Source organism: Anabrus simplex, chromosome 4 (assembly GCF_040414725.1).
Source record: "Anabrus simplex isolate iqAnaSimp1 chromosome 4, ASM4041472v1, whole genome shotgun sequence".
Lineage (NCBI taxonomy): Eukaryota > Metazoa > Arthropoda > Insecta > Orthoptera > Tettigoniidae > Anabrus > Anabrus simplex.
The window spans coordinates 6,636,782-6,656,863 of record NC_090268.1 but is presented as its reverse complement, the minus strand read 5'-3'; positions in this window follow the sequence as shown (position 1 = coordinate 6,656,863).

The window sequence follows — 20,082 nt, the reverse complement described above, 5'->3', positions numbered from 1 at the left end:
TGCCGCACTCTGGGCGCCCAGACTGATGAGCCCATGCCACACTCTGGGCGCCCAGACTGATGAGCCTATGCCGCACTTTGGGCGCCCAGACTGATGAGCCTATGCCGCACTCTGGGCGCCCAGACTGATGAGCCTATGCCGCACTCTGGGCGCCCAGACTGATGAGCCTATGCCGCACTCTGGGCGCCCAGACTGATGAGCCCATGCCGCACTCTGGGCGAAACACTGCTAACTTTTGACGATTGAGTTTCCTGAATTTTATTTCTAGTCTTAACATTTTGTTTGTCTTGTTCGAAAGACTGAACAGATCTACCACATTCTCATTGCTAACAAGTGGACATTGAAAAGCGTGGCTCGCAACGAATTCGACTAAAAATTCTAAGTTATTATATTAACTCGGTCCAACAATCATCGGAATCCGAGGTTCTTAGTTGGACAGCGAAACCTGAAGGCGCTACAAAGTTGTGGGGAATTTCAATGAGAAAAATAATATCTTTGAAACTATAATAAGAAAGAACTCTTTTGATGATAGTTAAGAGCATCATATATCGAACAGAGAGCATCCGTCAAAGACACAAACGGTCTCTCTGCAACTGAGAAAGCTAGTTTGTTTCATCAAAGGCTAGACCGCTTTACTCGATTCACGAAGTTATACACTGGTAGGATGCGCGGTTTTCGCCTCTGTAACTGAGAGAACGTAAGACTGAGAAAGACGGATGAAACATAAGTTACGTAGTCCACACCGAAGTCGCGAGGAAAGCAGAAAACATATATAACACGTTGTGGGCACTAAGTTCCATGGTTCGTGGTTAACTTTACCTCAAAGATATCTACAGAACTGAGCAGAACGTTTGAATTAGAGGCTGGCAGTTTTGTTCACGTCGAGGTCTTCCGATCATAGCGTTGTGGGTTCGATTTCCATCCGGTAGAGGATTTGAACTGCTGACTCGAGGAACACACTCCTCTTTATATCCAGACAGCGCACCAGACTACCAACCACCACACAAATACCCAATAGAGAATACAGAGGCAGACGCCAGGTGTCGGCACAGCGATGGAACAGATTTAGCCTATTTTTAAATGTTAACCTTCATACACACTGGATCCCTTCGTCCCATGTAATTATCGACAGTGCGAAATATTTATTTCCTAGTTTTTCAGATTATAAGCTATCAAAAGACGGAAGCTTGAATATTTTGTAGATGAGGAGCTAAAAATACAGGATTGTGCAACCGGCGATGCAAGGGATGATAGGAGGACATCGAGGACCACAGGACAAGTTTCCGTGCGGCAGTACACATGGCGACGATGAACAGGAAGACGCTGGTGATACCTTCGGTGTTTACGCAACAAAATTAATTGAAAATCGCCCGTGGATCGCCCAGCAGACATCCGTCTTTAGTCATACGGTAGAAAATGTTGAAACTGATGGCAGGCAGCCTAAATGGCACCAAACACCGCCTTTAGAGTACCACATCAGTTCAATACAACTTTATTTACAAGTGAACAATGATTCGCTCCGTAGTAAATAAATAAATAAATACATTAATTAATTTAAAATGTTTTAAATCAAATAAGCTTACCTTAACAGCTGTTATGATAATATTTTGTTGCCTAGCGCCGTACAAGACAGGGGCAAGGCTTTTCTCCTCTCTTTAGGGTCATAAGAGACCACGCCAAGGTCTGCACAAGCGTCCAGCCGCTCTTCTGCTTTTGCTCATCGTGGAAGTTGTTGATCGGTTAGATATGTCGTCCGCATTCAGTCCCATACTCCTTCCTTGCTTCCTTGAACCATGTATCCCAGATGCAATTTTGAAAATTTCGAACAACACATAACTTCAGCTCTAATTGTCTTGTAATGGTACCGGTGTGTCAGGGCGTGTCAGTGCACATATGACGGTCGGAATTTACATTCAAAGTCCGACCCCATGTAACTCTGCCCTTAAGGGTTGTACGGCAATCGTTGTGCACGGGGACAGTTTCTAACGGTACTCCATAACAGAATCAGAAATGACATGTAGACGGGAAAATCGCTGAATTTTAAAAATGTTGTACGAAATTTTCCATGTTCATAGTGACTTATTCATAAACTGTACTTTATTTATTTAGTTAGTTATTCCTGACTTACATTTGTGGAGAAGTTAGGGCTCACGGCCCTCTCTTACACTTAACCACTATAAACAGAATTTAAAAATGTAAACATAAAAGTAAGACATCGAAATTCTAAAAAGAAATAATACTACAGACAGATAATTCTAAGACTACCGGTACGTTAGGCCTACATATCAATACAGCAATTAATGTGACAAATAATAATAATAATAATAATAATAATAATAATAATAATAATAATAATAATAATAATAATAATAATAATAATAATAAATGAAGAAAACCCATTCACACAACATACACACAATGACTCACACAACTCAGTTTTATGTTACCAGGAAAAACTTTCTGCAGGCAGATTTGAATTTATGAGAGGAAGTAAGGTGCCGAATGTCCATTGGGAGTGTATTCCAGAGTCTCGATGCGGTAACTAAAAAGGAATGATTGTAGGAATTCGTTCGACTTTGTGAAATTTCAATCAAGGAACCAGAACGGGTACTAATTTCATGGAATGAGGAAAGGAAACGAAAATTATAAGAGTGTTCAGTAGTTTAATGATCGCGGAAGACAGCTAACGAAATTACCCGCATGATAGCAGCACGGTGCTCTGTAGATTAAAGATGGCGGATGACTGCTGTGACGTAGAAATTGCCTGCATGAGGGCAGCGCGGTGCTCTGTAGATTAAGGATGGCGGATGACAGCTGACGAAATTGCCCGCATGATAGCAGCACGGTGCTCTGTTGATTAAAGATGGCGGATGACAGCTGTCAAAAAAGCACGTGGATTTGTTTCCAAACAAGAGCACGTAGAATTTGCCGCCACCACATTTCAAAGGTAAGTAGCTGAAGAGTGCACCATGGTGCTCTCTTGATTAAAGATGGCGGATGACAGCTGTCAAAACCGCATGTGGGTTTGTTTCCAAACAAGAGCACGTGGAATTTGCCACCACCACATTTCAAAGGTAAGTAGCTGAAGAGTGCAGCACTGTGCTCTCTTGATTAAAGATGGTTGATGACAGCTAACGGAAATTGCAGCTGTCAAAAAAGCACGTGGCTTTGTTTACCGATTCAAATCTCGCGCTAGTAAGGTTAAGTTGGCAGCACTAAGGTTTAGGCCCGTCAAGATGGCAGCACTGAGGTTTGTGATACGTTGTTGTCTTTCAAAAAGCACGTGGCTGTCAAAAAGCACGTGGATTTGTTTACCGATTCAAATCTCGCGCTAGTTAGGTTAAGTTGGTACCACTAAGGTTTAGGCCCGTCAAGATGGCAGTACTGAGCTTAGCGATGCGTTGTTGTCTGTCAAAAAGCACGTGGCTTTGTTTACAAATTCAAATCTCGCGCTAGTTAGGTTACGTTGGTACCACTGAGGTTTAGGCCCGTCAAGATGGCAGCAATGAGGTTAGCGATGCGTTGTTGTCTGTCAAAAAGCACGTGGCTTTGTTTACAACTTCAAATCTCGCACCAAAATTCAAATTTCCCGCGGGAGGTGGAGGCCTCTCCCGAGAGCCGGAGGTGGAGGTGGCGGCCGAACTCTCCCATTATACTACTTTTGAGTAGTGCTCTGCTGAGATGCGAAGTGAACTAAGTTAAGACCTTGAGACGTTAGACCTCCTCCGATGTAAAAGACCTCCGATGTCAAGACGCTCTCGATGCTAAGATGTTATGGAGTTAGCATCGAGAGGGTCTTGACATGGGAGTTACTGAGTTAAGCTATTCAGCTATTAAGACCTCCTCGAGTTCTTGTCGTTGACGTACAGTATATAGGCTCCAAAATCTCCCTCCATCTACCATATCACATGGTCCAGTATGATCTGTTTTTCTATCCCTTCTTCTTTCCATCACCGTATATCCACCATCTTGTTTCGTATCGTTCATTCACACTGGTTGAAATTTCGCGGGCGATCAAAGCGTCATTTAGCGAATTTCGGAAGGTAGGAGTTAACAAGTTATAACTGTCCGTTCAGAATATGGAGGTGGCTAAGCCATCTTGCAATCTAGTTAATGTCGTTTTCCTGGCAAAAGGCTAAAATTAGCTTGGCGTGTCCGGTTTCCTGAACTCGTGCTACTGGAAATTCACTGGAAGCTATTAATACGGGTGATGTTATAATACCTTGCTCAAGAATCAGCTCGTTCAGAATTCCTTATTACCGCGATACAAAGAAATGAGATGTTAATATGAAATGGATGACTGAAAATCGTATATACACTGCTGTTCATAGAAAGTGAAACACCAAGACCGAGAGCTGTGATCACTCCACACATTAGGAACATGACAAGACACAAATACAGAACTGTACGTGCACGGTGACCGTGGAAATTCAGTACGGCGTAGCAATCAGAGCCGCTAGACGTCGTGGCATGGAATGAAAGAGCTCCTGAATATGCTGCTGGGGAATACTCTGCCACACGGTTTGTGGGCGCGTCCATAAATCATGAACAGTGGCTGGAGGACAACCTGAACGAACAAGTTGCCGACCGACCATATCCTAGACATGTTCAATGGATGACATATCCGGCGAACGGGCAGGCCAGGGAAGCAGTGGTATAGGCTTGCACATTCCTCGCCACATGCGGCTGGACATTGTCCTGCTGGAATATGGCGTCTCGAACGGCCTGCAGGAGGGGCAGTGCCTCGGGCTGTAAAACCTCCCTGATGTAGCGATAGCTGTTCAGATTGCCCTCAAGACGTAGGCGGCAAGATCGCATGTTATAGGCAATTGCGCCCCAAACCATCACACTTGGCCGCTCAACAATACAGTCTGCTCACCACGGCGGCGTCTAACGCGTATGGGGCCATCACTGTAGGACAAGTTGAAGCGGGACTAGCCACTCAGCACGCCAGTGTCGGTGTTCACGTGCCCATTGCAGTCCACGGCGTTGGTGGTTGCTGGTCAGTGGAAGCCGGCGCAGTGGCATGCGTGCCACCAGTCCGGCCCTCAGAAGACGGCGTCGAACCGTTGATGCAGACATCCCCACACCCGTTGCAGTGCTCCAACGTCGAGCCAACACCGTGGACGAAGCTGTTCTGTTCGTTACGGCCAAGCAGACAAGATGGTGGTCATCTCGCGCTATGGTCACATTGTGTCGTCCAGTACCTTGTCGGCGCTGTGTACGGTCCTCTTGTCTCCACTGGTCCCACAATGCCACGGAACAACAGACCCATCTCCTGGAGCCCTATCATTCTGCCCCGTTCGAACGCACTCGCATGCTGATATTCCCTCCTGTGATGTCGGCGAGGCATAGTGGCACTTAGGTACACGTTTCAACTTCGTATGACGGCTCCGCACTGACTGAGCGTTGCGTAACACTGCCTTGGCCGGTCACACACAGAAGGGAACTGCTGGGCCTACGTGCACGCCATCTCTCTGCAATTTAAATCACTTATTATGGTTCCACTGTTCTACACGTCCTCTGATTTTGGCGTGTTTCAGACCATTGCTTCTGCATGTTTCACTTTATATAAACAGCAGTGTATAAGCATAATAATTTAGAATCACCTAGCACGAATTAAATAAATGCATTTTTCCAATTAATTCCACAGTTTGATGAATTTATGTACATGCTGTAATGTTCAAAACATCACAGTGTGTGTTACCTTCTATAACATTGCCCTTTCTCATTCCACATTTCTTGGAAACCTATCTGGGCATGACATCAAATCACTAAAAACAGTGTCCCTCGAGTGACCCTCAAATAACTGCGATGGGGTGAAGAAAGTTCAGCCTCAATCAGAAAGTGTACATACATTGTGACTCACGGCACGGGACATAACAAGCAGTAATTCCGAGTAATACGTATGCACGCTTAATTAATTTGTTGAGGAATGACTTCAACCTGCAGATGATTAAAAAGCAATTAGACACCATTCACATTTAATTACTTGGAAGACGACTAACGAGGTTACAGCAAGGCAATGCGGAAACAGCGGCAATACCCATGGATTACCAACTTCTGCACACAGTTAATTTGGGAAGAGACAGACACAGAGTAAAACTTGGGAATACACTTAACCTATGATTTACAATTCGGTCACCAAAAGAAGACTTCATACAGCACTTCATTTAATGATGCTGACTCTAGTTGTTTCTATTTTCGGGAGGTGGTAGGTTCGAACTCCACTATCGGCAGCCCTGAAGTCGTTTCTCGCTGGCTTCCCATTTTCACCAAGGCCATTCCTTACTTAGGTCACGGTAGCTTTTTTCCAGTCCTAGCCTTTTCCTATCCCACCGCCGCTCAAAACGACCTGTCTCCGAAAGGGTTTGGTGGAGTTCATTCGATTTGACGCCCTTGGGCGATCTGTGCACAAGTGAGGAAGGGGCTGAAGACAGCACACACACACACACTCACACACACACACACACACACACACACACACACAGTCTCGGAACCAGCTGAATTAACCACAGAAGGTTAAAATTCCCGACCGAGCCGGGAACTGAACCGTGGATTGCTTGGACTAAAGGCCAGCATGTTGATCAGTCAGCCACGGATACGGAAGATACATAAGTTACAGCAGTAGCCTAAACAGCGACATTACTTAAACCTTGTGTACAAGAGGTATACTGTATTAGCACATACGAGGATTGGGGCAAAAGTCATGGCAACTATTTTTTTCTTGTAGATATGTGAAGGAATCGCAAACGTATATGTGTCGTGTGGAAGTTCTGCAGGCATAGTGCGTATGCAGAACAACAGATGAGGGCTGTGAAATCAGTCAGTTGGTGAGTGTCGTGCGAGATGGACGTAACCCGTGTTGAGCAGCGCACTTACATCAAAATAGCCGTTCTCCGAGGGAGAAATGCGAAGGAATGTCACAGTGAATTAGTGCAAGCCCTTGGGAATAATGCCCTACACTATCGTACAGTAGCACGGTGGGTCGGAAAGTTTCAGCAAGGACGTGTGTCAATCAGTGATGAGCAACGTTCGGGACGACCTGTCAGTGTGCGGACCGACGTGGCACGTGCCGTCATCGAGCAGGTCCTGGATGAAGACAGACGATGGACGCTACTGGAGTTAGAGAGGGCAAGTGGCATCCAGAAATGCACCGTACACGGGATATTGCGTAATGAGCTGCAACTGGGCAAAATCGCATCGCCGTGGGTACCGCATGCACTGACGGAAGTTCAAAGGTGGGTGCGCTATGCAATATGCTCTGACCACCTTGCACGCTGGCAACAGGACGGCGGTCAATTCTTGTCACGAATAATTGCCATCGATGAATTTTGGGCCAGGGCATACGAACCAGAACTGAAACTCAGTCCGCGGAATGGCGACATGCTGGATCACCAAGGACAAAGAAGGTCCGTGGTGGTGATCGTAGCGTGTCACTGTTTGCCACTTTGTTTCACATGGCAGAACAGCGACCGCACAGTACGACAGGGACTTCCTGGTGCGACAGGTACGACGTGGCGTTCGGGAGGAACGTCTGAATCTTGTGGACAGTGCAATGATCCTGCACGACAATGTAAAACCACATAAAGGAGAGACTGCGACGTTGGGGATGGGAAGAATCGGAGCACCGAACGTACTCTCCCGACATTTCGCCCTGTGACTTTGATCTCATTCGAAAGATTACGTGGTAGGCGGTTTGCAAGATGAGAGGACATTGCTCATGCTGTGCCCCAACAGGTGACTCGATTCACACATGGTGCGGCAAATGCTTAGGCAGATAGTCTTCAGCGTTTCTCACATCGTTGGCAGCATGTGGTGTCAGTAGCAGGGGACTACCTTGAGGTTCTTTAGGCCCAGCCTTGTCATGTCAACTTTATGTGTACCGTGTTGTCATTTTTTGCACCGGGAAGGCCATATTGCCCTGTATACTACCGTAATAAATTAGTGTGTTACGATATTTCAGTGCTATTCATTGTCCACACATGTAGTTAAGAAATTGTCCATTCGTCTGTATATGTCACATTTTCCAACCGGACTGGTATCTTCAAGAAAAAATACTTGCCATGACTTTTGCCCCAACCCTCGTATACGCTATTACATAAAATAATTTGCTAATATTAATTATGGACATAAACAGCGTATTGCAACTGTAAAACGGGAATGTTACTGAATTACCTACACAGGGTGAACCCGAACATACTGACAATCTTTCGGCGGTTGTTCAGGGATACCTCCTGAGTAAAGTTTTTTTTTTTTTGCTAGGGGCTTTACGTCGCGCCGACACAGATAGGTCCTATGGCGACGATGGGATAGGAAAGGCCTAGGAGTTGGAAGGAAGCGGCCGTGGCCTTAATTAAGGTACAGCCCCAGCATTTGCCTGGTGTGAAAATGGGAAACCACGGAAAACCATTTTCAGGGCTGCCGATAGTGGGATTCGAACCTACTATCTCCCGGATGCAAGCTCACAGCCGCGCGCCTCTACGCGCACGGCCAACTCGCCCGGTCCTGAGTAAAGTGATATCTCCGGTGGATCGTTACAGAGTAATTGGTTTGTTGCCCGAATTAGCTTTGTATGTGTTACGTAGTGCACACCAACAGAACAGGGTCTCTCAGATGGAACGCAGCCTCGGTCGCCCTCCTTAAACCGCCTATACAATCTCATTTGAAATCTTAAGTTACCTTATGAAAGATGCTGGAAGTGGATTATACAAGCATTGCATCTGGTAAACACATTATGGCGAACGCGAGTCATTTCTGCCACTGTAATATGTGTTCCAGTTCCTCCAATGAGTGAGAATTTGTTCGATACACCTTTTCTTTCAGTTTACTGTCGTCGCGAAAAAAAAGGTCCAAATATTCGTCTTGGACTAACACCACTGTTCTCACCATAACGAGAGACTTCCTGCATATCAACAGCGAGATTTATGCCTGTTCACACGACTGTTAAAGTGAAACCAGGCTCATTCCATGATACAAGTTAGCACTCACAATATGTCACTCTCGTGGCTAGATCAGCAAGTTCTAAACAGTGTTAAAACTGTTCGTGTGCGCGCACGTGTAGTCGCTTCAAAATTATTTAAAATTTATTTTACATGAAGATGGCATGTGTACACGTCGAGCCGCCTCACGTGCATGCTCCTTGCGCTGGACGGTATCGGTTTATACGAGAAGGTTGTTGTATTACTGTGTTTTCTTTTGTACATTCTCGTTATGGCATACTTACAGAGTTTTCCTTCATAAAACTCTTCAAAATTCTACCATGACGAGCGGTTTCAATTTTCTGACGCGGAATACAAGCCAAGTCCCCCCAGATGAAACGAACACAAATGCACATCCCCGCCAAGGCATCTCCATGGTAACATGCAAGATAAGTGACAGGTAACGCAGAACCTTGGTATTCCTCACATAATGCTACAACTCTCAGGTAACGCAGAACTTTGATGTTCCTCACATAGTGGTACTACTCTCAGGTAACGCAGAACCTTGGTGTTCCTCACATAGTGGTACTACTCACAGGTAACGCAGAACCTTGGTATTCCTCACATAATGCTACAACTCTCAGGTAACGCAGAACTTTGATGTTCCTCACATAGTGGTACTACTCTCAGATAACGCAGAACCTTGGTGTTCCTCACATAGTGGTACTACTCTCAGGTAACGCAGAACCTTGGTGTTCCTCACATAGTGGTACTACTCCCAGGTAACGCAGAACTTTGATGTTCCTCACATAGTGGTACTACTCTCAGATAACGCAGAACCTTGGTGTTCCTCACATAGTGGTACTACTCTCAGATAACGCAGAACCTTGGTGTTCCTCACACAGTGGTACTACTCTCAGGTAACGCAGAACTTTGATGTTCCTCACATAGTGGTACTACTCTCAGGTAACGCAGAACTTTGATGTTCCTCACATAGTGGTACTACTCTCAGATAACGCAGAACTTTGATGTTCCTCACATAGTGGTACTACTCTCAGGTAACGCAGAACCTTGGTGTTCCTCACATAGTGGTACTACTCTCAGGTAACGCAGAACTTTGATGTTCCTCACATAGTGGTACTACTCTCAGGTAACGCAGAACTTTGATGTTCCTCACATAGTGGTACTACTCTCAGATAACGCAGAACCTTGGTGTTCCTCACATAGTGGTACTACTCTCAGGTAACGCAGAACTTTGATGTTCCTCACATAGTGGTACTACTCTCAGATAACGCAGAACTTTGATGTTCCTCACATAGTGGTACTACTCTCAGGTAACGCAGAACCTTGGTGTTCCTCACATAGTGGTACTACTCTCAGGTAACGCAGAACCTTGGTGTTCCTCACATAGTGGTACTACTCTCAGGTAACGCAGAACTTTGATGTTCCTCACATAGTGGTACTACTCTCAGGTAACGCAGAACCTTGGTGTTCCTCACATAGTGGTACTACTCTCAGATAACGCAGAACCTTGGTGTTCCTCACATAGTGGTACTACTCTCAGGTAACGCAGAACTTTGATGTTCCTCACATAGCGGTACTACTCTCAGGTAACGCAGAACCTTGGTGTTCCTCACATAGTGGTACTACTCTCAGGTAACGCAGAACCTTGGTGTTCCTCACATAGTGGTACTACTCTCAGATAACGCAGAACCTTGGTGTTCCTCACATAGTGGTACTACTCTCAGATAACGCAGAACCTTGGTGTTCCTCACATAGTGCTACTACTCTCAGATAACGCAGAACCTTGGTGTTCCTCACACAGTGGTACTACTCTCAGGTAACGCAGAACCTTGGAGTTCCTCACATAGTGGCACTACTCTCAGGTAACGCAGAACCTTGGTGTTCCATACATAGTGGTACTACTCTCAGTAACGCAGAACCTTGGTGTTCCTCACGCAGTGGTACGACTCTCAGGTAACGCAGAACCTTGGTGTTGGTCACATAGTGGTACTACTCTCAGGTAACGCAGAACCTTGGTCTTCCTCACATAGTGGTACTACTCTCAGGTAACGCAGAACCTTGGTGTTCCTCACATAGTGGTACTACTCTCAGGTAACGCAGAACCTTGGTGTTACTCACATAGTGGTACTACTCTCAGGTAACGCAGAACCTTGGTCTTCCTCACATAGCGGTACTACTCTCAGGTAACGCAGAAGCTTGGTGTTCCTCATATAATGCTACTACTCACAGGTTAAGCAGATCCTTGATGTTACTCACATAATGCTACTACCCTCCGGTAATGCAGAACCCTGGTGTTCCTCACATAATGCTACTACTCTCAGGTAACGCAGAACCTTGGTGTTACTCACATAATGCTACTACTCTCGGGTAACGCAGAACCTTGGTGTTACTCGCATAATGCTACTACTCTCAGGTTGCGCAGAACCTTGATTTTACTAACATAATGCTACTACTCTCAGGTTACGCAGAACCTTGATTTTACTCACATAATGCTACTACTCTCAGGTTACGCAGAACCTTGATGTTACTCGCATAATGCTACTACTCTCAGGTAACGCATAACGTTCGTGTTACTCACATAGTGGTACTACGCACATATAAAGCAGAACCTTGCTGTTCTTCACATAATGCTACTATTCTCAGGTAACGCACAACCTTGGTGTTACTCACATAACGGTACTACTCACAGGTAACGCAGAACCTTGCTGCTCCTCACATAATGCTACTACTCTCAGGTAACGCAGAGCCTCGGTGTACCACACATAATGCTACTACGCTCAGGTAACGCAGAACCTTGGTGTTAGTCACATAATGCTACTACTGTCAGGTAGCGCAGAACCTTGGTGTTAATCACATAATGCTACAACTCACAGGTAACGCAGAACCTTGCTGTTCCTCACATGATGTTACTACTCTCAGGTAAAGCAGAACCCTGGTGTTCCTCACATAGTGGTACTACTCACAGATAACGCAGAAACTTGGTGTTCCTCACATAGTGGCACTAATCACAGGTAACGCAGAACCTCGGTGTACCACACATAATGCTACTACGCTCAGGTAACGCAGAATCTTGGTCTTAGTCACATAATGCTACTACGCTCAAGTAACGCAGAACCTTGCTGTTCCTCACATAATGCTACTACTCTCAGGTAACGCAGAACCTTGCTGTTCCTCACATAATGCTACTACCCTCAGGTAGCGCAGAACCTTGGTGTTCCTCACTTAGTGGTACGACTCCCAGATAACGCAGAAGCTTGGTGTTTCTCACTTAATGTTACTACTCACAGGTAACGCAGAACCGTGGTGTTACTCACATAATGCTACTACTCTCAGGTAACGCAGAACCTTGGTGTCCATCACATAGTAGTACTACTCTCAGGTAAAGCAGAATCTTGGTGGTCCTCACATAGTGGTACTACCCTCAGGTAAGGCAGAACCCCGGTGTTCCTCACAAAATGCTACTACTCTCAGGTAACGCAGAACCTTGGTGTTACTCACATAGCGAGACTACTCACAGGTAACGCAGAACCTTGCTGCTCCTCACATAATGCTACTACTCACAGGTAACGCAGAGCCTCGGTGTACGCTACTACTCTCAGGTAACGCAGAACCTTGGTGTTACTCACATAGCGGTACTACTGACAGGTAACGCAGAACCCTGCTGCTCCTCACATAATGCTACTACTCTCAGGTAACGCAGAGCCTCGGTGTACCACACATAATGCTACTACGCTCAAGTAACGCAGAACCTTGCTGTTCCTCACATAACGCTACTACTCTCAGGTAAAGCAGAACCTTGGTGTTCCTCACATAGTGGTACTACTCACAGATAACGCAGAACCTTGGTGTTCCTCACATAATTCTTCTTCTCTCAGATAACGCAGAACCTTCGTGTTCCTCACATAATGCTACTACTCTCAGGTAACGCAGAACCTTGGTGTTCCTCGCATAGTGGTACTACTCACAGATAACGCAGAACCTTGGTGTTACTCACATAATGCTACTACTCTCAGGTAACGCAGAGCCTCGGTGTACCACACAAAACGCTACTACTCTCAGGTAACGCAGAACCTTGGTGTTACTCACATAGCGGTACTACTGACAGGTAACGCATACCCTGCTGCTCCTCACATAACGCTACTACTCTCAGGTAAAGCAGAACCTTGGTGTTCCTCACATAGTGGTACTACTCTCAGGTAACGCAGAACCTTGGTGTAACTCACATAGTCGTACTACTCACAGGTAACGCAGAACCTTGGTATTACTCACATAATGCTACTACTCTCAGGTAATGCAGAACATGGTCTTCCTCACATAATGCTCCTACTTTCAGGTAACGCAGAACATTGGTGTTCCTCACATTGTGGTACTACTCTCAGGTAACGCAGAACCTTGGTGTTCCTCACATAATGCTACTACTCTCAGGTAACGCAGAACCTTCGTGTTCCTCACATAATGCTACTACTCATACATAAAGCAGAACCTTGGTGTTCCACACATAGTGGTACTACTTTCAGGTAACGCAGAACCTTGGTGTTCCCCACATAATGCTCCTACTTTCAGGTAACGCAGAACCTTGGTGTTCCCCACATAATGCTACTACTCACACATAACGCAAAACCTTGGTGTTCCTCACATAATGCTACTACTCACAGGTAACGCAGAACCTTGGTGTTCCTCACATAATGCTACTACTCCCAGGTAACGCAGAACCTTGGTGTTCCTCACATTGTGGTACTACTCACAGATAACGCAGAATCTTGGTGTTCCTCACATAGTGTTACTGCTCACAGGTAACGCAGAACCTTGGCTCTCCTCACATAATGGTACTATTAACATGTAACGCAGTATCTTGGTGTTCCTCACATAATGCTACTACTCTCAGGTAACGCAGAACCTTAGTGTTCCTCACATAAGGCTAGTACTCTCAGGTAACGCAGAACCTTGGTGTTCCTCACATAGTGGTTCAACTCGCAGGTAACGCAGAACGTTCGTGTTACTCACATAGTGGTACTACGCACACATAAAGCATAACCTTGCTGTTCTTCACATAATGCTACTACTCTCAGGTAACGCAAAACCTTGTTGTTCCTCATATAGTGGTACTACTCTCAGGTCACGCAGAATCTTGGTGTTCCTCACATAGTGGTTTTACTCACAGGTAACGCAGAACCTTGGTGTTCACCACATAATGCTACTACTCTCAGGTAACGCAGAATCTTGGTGTTCCTCACATAGTGGTACTACTCTCAGGTAACGCAGAACCCTGGTTTTCCTCACATAATGCTACAACTCTCAGATAACGCAGAACCTTTGTGCTACTCACATAGTGGTACTGCTCACAGGTAACGCAGAACCTTGCTGTTCCTCACAAAATTCTACTACTCTCAGGTAACGCAGAACCTTGGTGTTCCCCACATAAGGCTAGTACTCTCAGGTAACGCAGGACGTTGGTGTTCTTCACGTAGTAGTACTACCCACAGATAACGCAGAAGCTTGGTGCACCTCACATAATGCTACTAATCTCAGGTAACGCAGTACCTTGGTGTTCCTCACATAGTGGTACTACTCACAGGTAACGCAGAACCTTGGTGTTCCTCACATAATGCTACTACTCTCAGGTAACGCAGAAGTTTGGTGTTACTGACATAGTGCTACTACTCACATATAACGCAGAACCTTGGTGTTCCTCATATAATGGTACTACTCACAACTAACGCAAAACGTTGGTGTTCCTCTCATAATGGTACTACTCTCATGTAACCCAGTACCTTGGTGGTCCTCACATAGTGGCACTACTCACAGATAACGCAGAACCTTGGTGTTCCTCACATAATGGTACTACTCACATGTAACGCAGTACCTTGGTGTTCCTCACATAGTGGTACTGCTCACAGATAACGCAGAAGCTTGGTGTTCCTCACAGAGTGGTACTATTCACAGGTAACGCAGAACCTTGGTGTTCCTCACATAATGCTACTACTCTCAGGTAACGCAGAAGTTTGGTGTTACTGACATAGCGCTACTACTCACATATAACGCAGAACCTTGGTGTTCCTCATATAATGGTACTACTCACATCTAACGCAAAACGTTGGTGTTCCTCACATAATGGTACTACTCTCATATAATCCAGAACCTTGGTGTTCCTCACATAGTGGTATTACTCACAGATAACGCAGAAGCTTGGTGTTCCTCACATAGTGGCACTACTCACTGGTAACGCAGAACCTTGGTGTTCCTCACATAATGGTACTACTCACATGTAACGCAGTACCTTGGTCTTCCTCACATAGTGGTACTATTCACAGGTAATGCAGGACCTTGGTGTTCCTCACATAGTGGCACTATTCACAGGTAATGCAGAACCTTGGTGTTCCTCACATAGTGGCACTACTCACTGGTAACGCAGAACCTTGGTGTTCCTCACATAATGGTACTACTCACATGTAACGCAGTACCTTGGTCTTCCTCACATAGTGGTACTATTCACAGGTAATGCAGAACCTTGGTGTTCCTCACATAATGGTACTACTCACATGTAACCCAGTACCTTGGTGTTCCTCACATAGTGGCACTACTCACAGACAACGCAGAACCTTGGTGTTCCTCACATTATGGTACTACTCACATGTAACGCAGTACCTTGGTGTTCCTCACATAGTGGTACTATTCACAGGTAATGCAGGACCTTGGTGTTCCTCACATAGTGGCACTATTCACAGGTAATGCAGAACCTTGGTGTTCCTCACATAGTGGCACTACTCACTGGTAACGCAGAACCTTGGTGTTCCTCACATAATGGTACTACTCACATGTAACGCAGTACCTTGGTCTTCCTCACATAGTGGTACTATTCACAGGTAATGCAGAACCTTGGTGTTCCTCACATAATGGTACTACTCACATGTAACCCAGTACCTTGGTGTTCCTCACATAGTGGCACTACTCACAGACAACGCAGAACCTTGGTGTTCCTCACATAATGGTACTACTCACATGTAACCCAGTACCTTGGTCTTCCTCACATAGTGGCACTACTCACAGACAACGCAGAACCTTGGTGTTCCTCACATAATGGTACTACTCACATGTAACGCAGTACCTTGGTCTTCCTCACATAGTGGTACTATTCACAGGTAATGCAGAACCTTGGTGTTCCTCACATAATGGTACTACTCACATGTAACGCAGTACCTTGGTCTTCCTCACATAATGGTACTACTCACATGTAACGCAGTACCTTGGTCTTCCTCACATAGTGGTACTATTCACAGGTAATGCAGGACCTTGGTGTTCCTCACATAGTGGCACTATTCACAGGTAATGCAGAACCTTGGTGTTCCTCACATAGTGGCACTACTCACTGGTAACGCAGAACCTTGGTGTTCCTCACATAATGGTACTACTCACATGTAACGCAGTACCTTGGTCTTCCTCACATAGTGGTACTATTCACAGGTAATGCAGAACCTTGGTGTTCCTCACATAATGGTACTACTCACATGTAACCCAGTACCTTGGTGTTCCTCACATAGTGGCACTACTCACAGACAACGCAGAACCTTGGTGTTCCTCACATTATGGTACTACTCACATGTAACGCAGTACCTTGGTGTTCCTCACATAGTGGTACTACTCACAGGTAACGCAGAACCTTGAAGTTTTAACCGTCCAGGCTTCTCCAGCCCTACTAATTTAATATAATATCATTTTACGCGATATCATTTGATATCAAGTTTATCCGCCAGCGGCAATTATTTGTAATAACATATTTATTCAACGTCAATCATTTGTCAATCAAGGCATTTTGGAATCATACTGTATATTGTACCAGGAAAAGTTTTTGGGCAAAGGGCATGAGTAGGACCTCAGGGAGTGGAACTTGGTTTTGGAGCCGATACAGAGTAGGATAGACTCGCAGAGCGAATAATAGATGGTTAAAAAATTTTTCAAAACAATTTATTAATTCTTCACCCTGCGATATGATTATTGGACTCAAATCTGGCATTGAAATTAAAAGTTTGAACGTAATCTTCCTGAATTCTGTTCATGAAAATGGAATAAATATCACTGATTCCAAAGTCTTTCATATGTGAGAATATGAGGTATTGAATTTCCACCTAAAGTCTTTCTAAACCTAAGCACACACTTGTAATTGTAAGTTGATATGAGAAATTAAATTTCTGTTAAAATGTTTCAGTTCTCAATTTGTAAACCTTGATATATAGCACACTTGAAAAGCCTAAAGTCTTTCTGTGAGATATAAAAATTAAATTTGAAATTAAATTAATCACTTCTGAGAAATTATGAGAACTCTGAAATATTTGTTCACACGCGGCACTGAAGTTTCCACTGTTCAAAATTAATGAAAAAATTTTAGTCAGTTTGTTACTACTCACTTACGGCAAGAAATGTTGCTACAAAATGTCGAAGGATGGACATCTGGAATGTTCCGTGGAGAATCAGGTTCGGCGATGTTTCCTTAACACACCATGTTGACGTTCCCGATGAGGTGATGACGGCTGGAACTGGATCATGTAGAATTGCAGCTTGTTAGGGTGATTTTTCGCACACGAAAAATTCACTTAGTGCGAGTAGTTAACACTGACACTGTCATTGACTGTTGAACACTATTTATGGCGTAATTGAAATTCAAGACGTTAAATGAAGAATCACAGTCCTTCCTGTATGTAATACTATTTAAGGTCGTTACTGAAACGTTCATAAATACACAGTTCACACTTGAAAAGGCAAGTCGATAATCACAGTCTTTGAACACAGTCATTAAGTCACTAAGGATTATTTTCTGCTTATCTTGTTATTATAACGTTATATTACCTCAGAAAAAGTTCTTAGTTTTCACTCAAATTACTACTGTAAGTCTTATACTGATGTGGCGTGAATAAAGAAATACAGTTCAATACTCGAAAAGAAATGAGTTCTGGTGATTCTACACATTAGTTTCTGTAGAAGTTCAATATCATTTGAAGTAACCTAAGTCTACACGTAATGACATATTCTGTGAACGTTAAATAGTTGATATTTGCACTTCAATAAGTTCACTCGTATTATATTCTTAAATGTCTTTTAGAATTAGGCTGTAGTCGCGACGCGATGTACTAAATACAGTGCGACGTCTTTTATAATTCTGTCGGCGATATAACTTCGCGTTCCGGAAATACGACGGAAAGTACTTTCACCGTGACTGCGCGAACATACTGTACGCGGGTCGGTCTCTCCTCTGTCTCACTCACACACAGCTGTATACTCGTCCTTGTACTGGCCTGCTTGCTGGCTAGCCTTGACATATATAGATACCAGCGCTGGGAGGGGTAGCATCTCTTGGCCATGTGACCGTGAGTGCGTAATTTCTTTAGACTTTAAATTATTATAACTCAACAACCATGGGATGAATTAATTCGAAATTCACAGGGATTAACTTTTATGACGTCCGCTACGATTCAGCGTTTGTTCCGTTGAAATTGGTTAAGGCGTTGAAAAGCTGACAAAAGAAAATTCTTTTCGAGAAATATCTCTAGGGGAGGTGAGCTTCGAGCGACAGGTGACGTCACTTGACTCCGCCTAGTGCACTCGTGGGGTCTGGCACATACTGGAACATTCTTTACATAGATGTTCGTACGTCGGTCGGATCTTTTATGCTGGAATAACGTTTCTTTCGATTGATATGGACCAGGACCTAGGCTTTCCTGGTACATCTTCCCCTTGGTTGGACGAAAAGAAAAAACGCAGGATTTTCTTTTCCAGGCTTTACTCTTCCTGTGGTACATATTGTTTTAAATTGGCTGAGTTATAAATACCCTCGAAAGTGCCGTCCAATTTTACAATTTCATAAGCCCCGTTTCTCAATACAGTGCGGACACGGTAAGGACCTACGAATAGTGGACAGAACTTAGCGTAAATCCTTCTCTCAGGGTTGGAAGTAGCTGGTCTCCGTATTAAAATAAGGTCTCCAGGATTCAATGGTCTTCTGAACTTCCTATTACGCTGGCGTCGTTCTCTGAGGGCGGCTGCATGTCTTAACCTGGTCAGCGCGTCATTGATCTTAACTTGCTGCGGCACAATAGCATTTGGTAGAGCTGGTAAAATTCTGTCCCAAGGTCGTTCTGGTTTTGACCCATGATGTAGGCTGAGAGGAATGTCATTAGTAGATTCATGCACAATAGAGTTTATAATTTTTTGCATCACTGGCAAGACCTCGATCCACTTCCAGTGATGTTCACTACAATAAATTCGACAGAATTTGGCGAGTTCTCTCATTATTCTTTCAGCAGGGTTAGCTTCCGGATGCCTAATAGAATTCATGATATGTCGAATGTTGAGTTCTTCCAAAGCCTGTTGGAATTCTACGGAAGTGAATTGCGTTCCGTGATCCGTCAGTAGATACTCAGGCTTTCCCATCTCAGGGATGATGTTTCTTTTCAGCCTCCTTAAGATGTTACCGGCGTTAGCTTTCTGGATAGGCAATAGCATAGTATATTTGGAAAAGACATCCACAACTACAATGACATGTCTGTTCCCCCTGGTCGCCTTTGGCAAAGGGCCGTACAGATCGATTGCCATTATTTCCCCGGGCTTTTCCGGGATCAGCGGTTTGGGAAATTCCTTGAGGAGATAATTATTCGACTTGATCCGCTGGCATAAATCACAGGACCGCAAAATTCTCCTAATGTCTCGCCTAAGATATTCCCATGTAAACCTTTCCTTGATAAGGTTGAGAACTTTATCCGTACCAGCATGACCTGAAATTGAGTGACAATGCCATATGATAGCCTTCCTGATTTTAACAGGTGCATAAATCCTGCATTGCGTCTTGGCTAAGTCAATGTATTTCATAAGAATCCCATCCCGTAAACAGAAGTTTGAAGAAAGTCGTTGGAGACGTGGGAATTCATCATCATCGGCGGGAATCGAACCTGATAAAAATCGAATTAATTCCCTACAATTGGCGTCTCTTCGTTGCATCTGGGCAAGGTAACGAAGTTTGCGAAGACATTCTTCGTCATCATCAGTCATGATGTTAACCTCGTGAACTTCAATAACTTCAGCAGGGTTGCGGCTGAGGGCATCTGCTAATGCATTCTTCCGGCCAGGCCTATGTATTACTGTGAGGTCA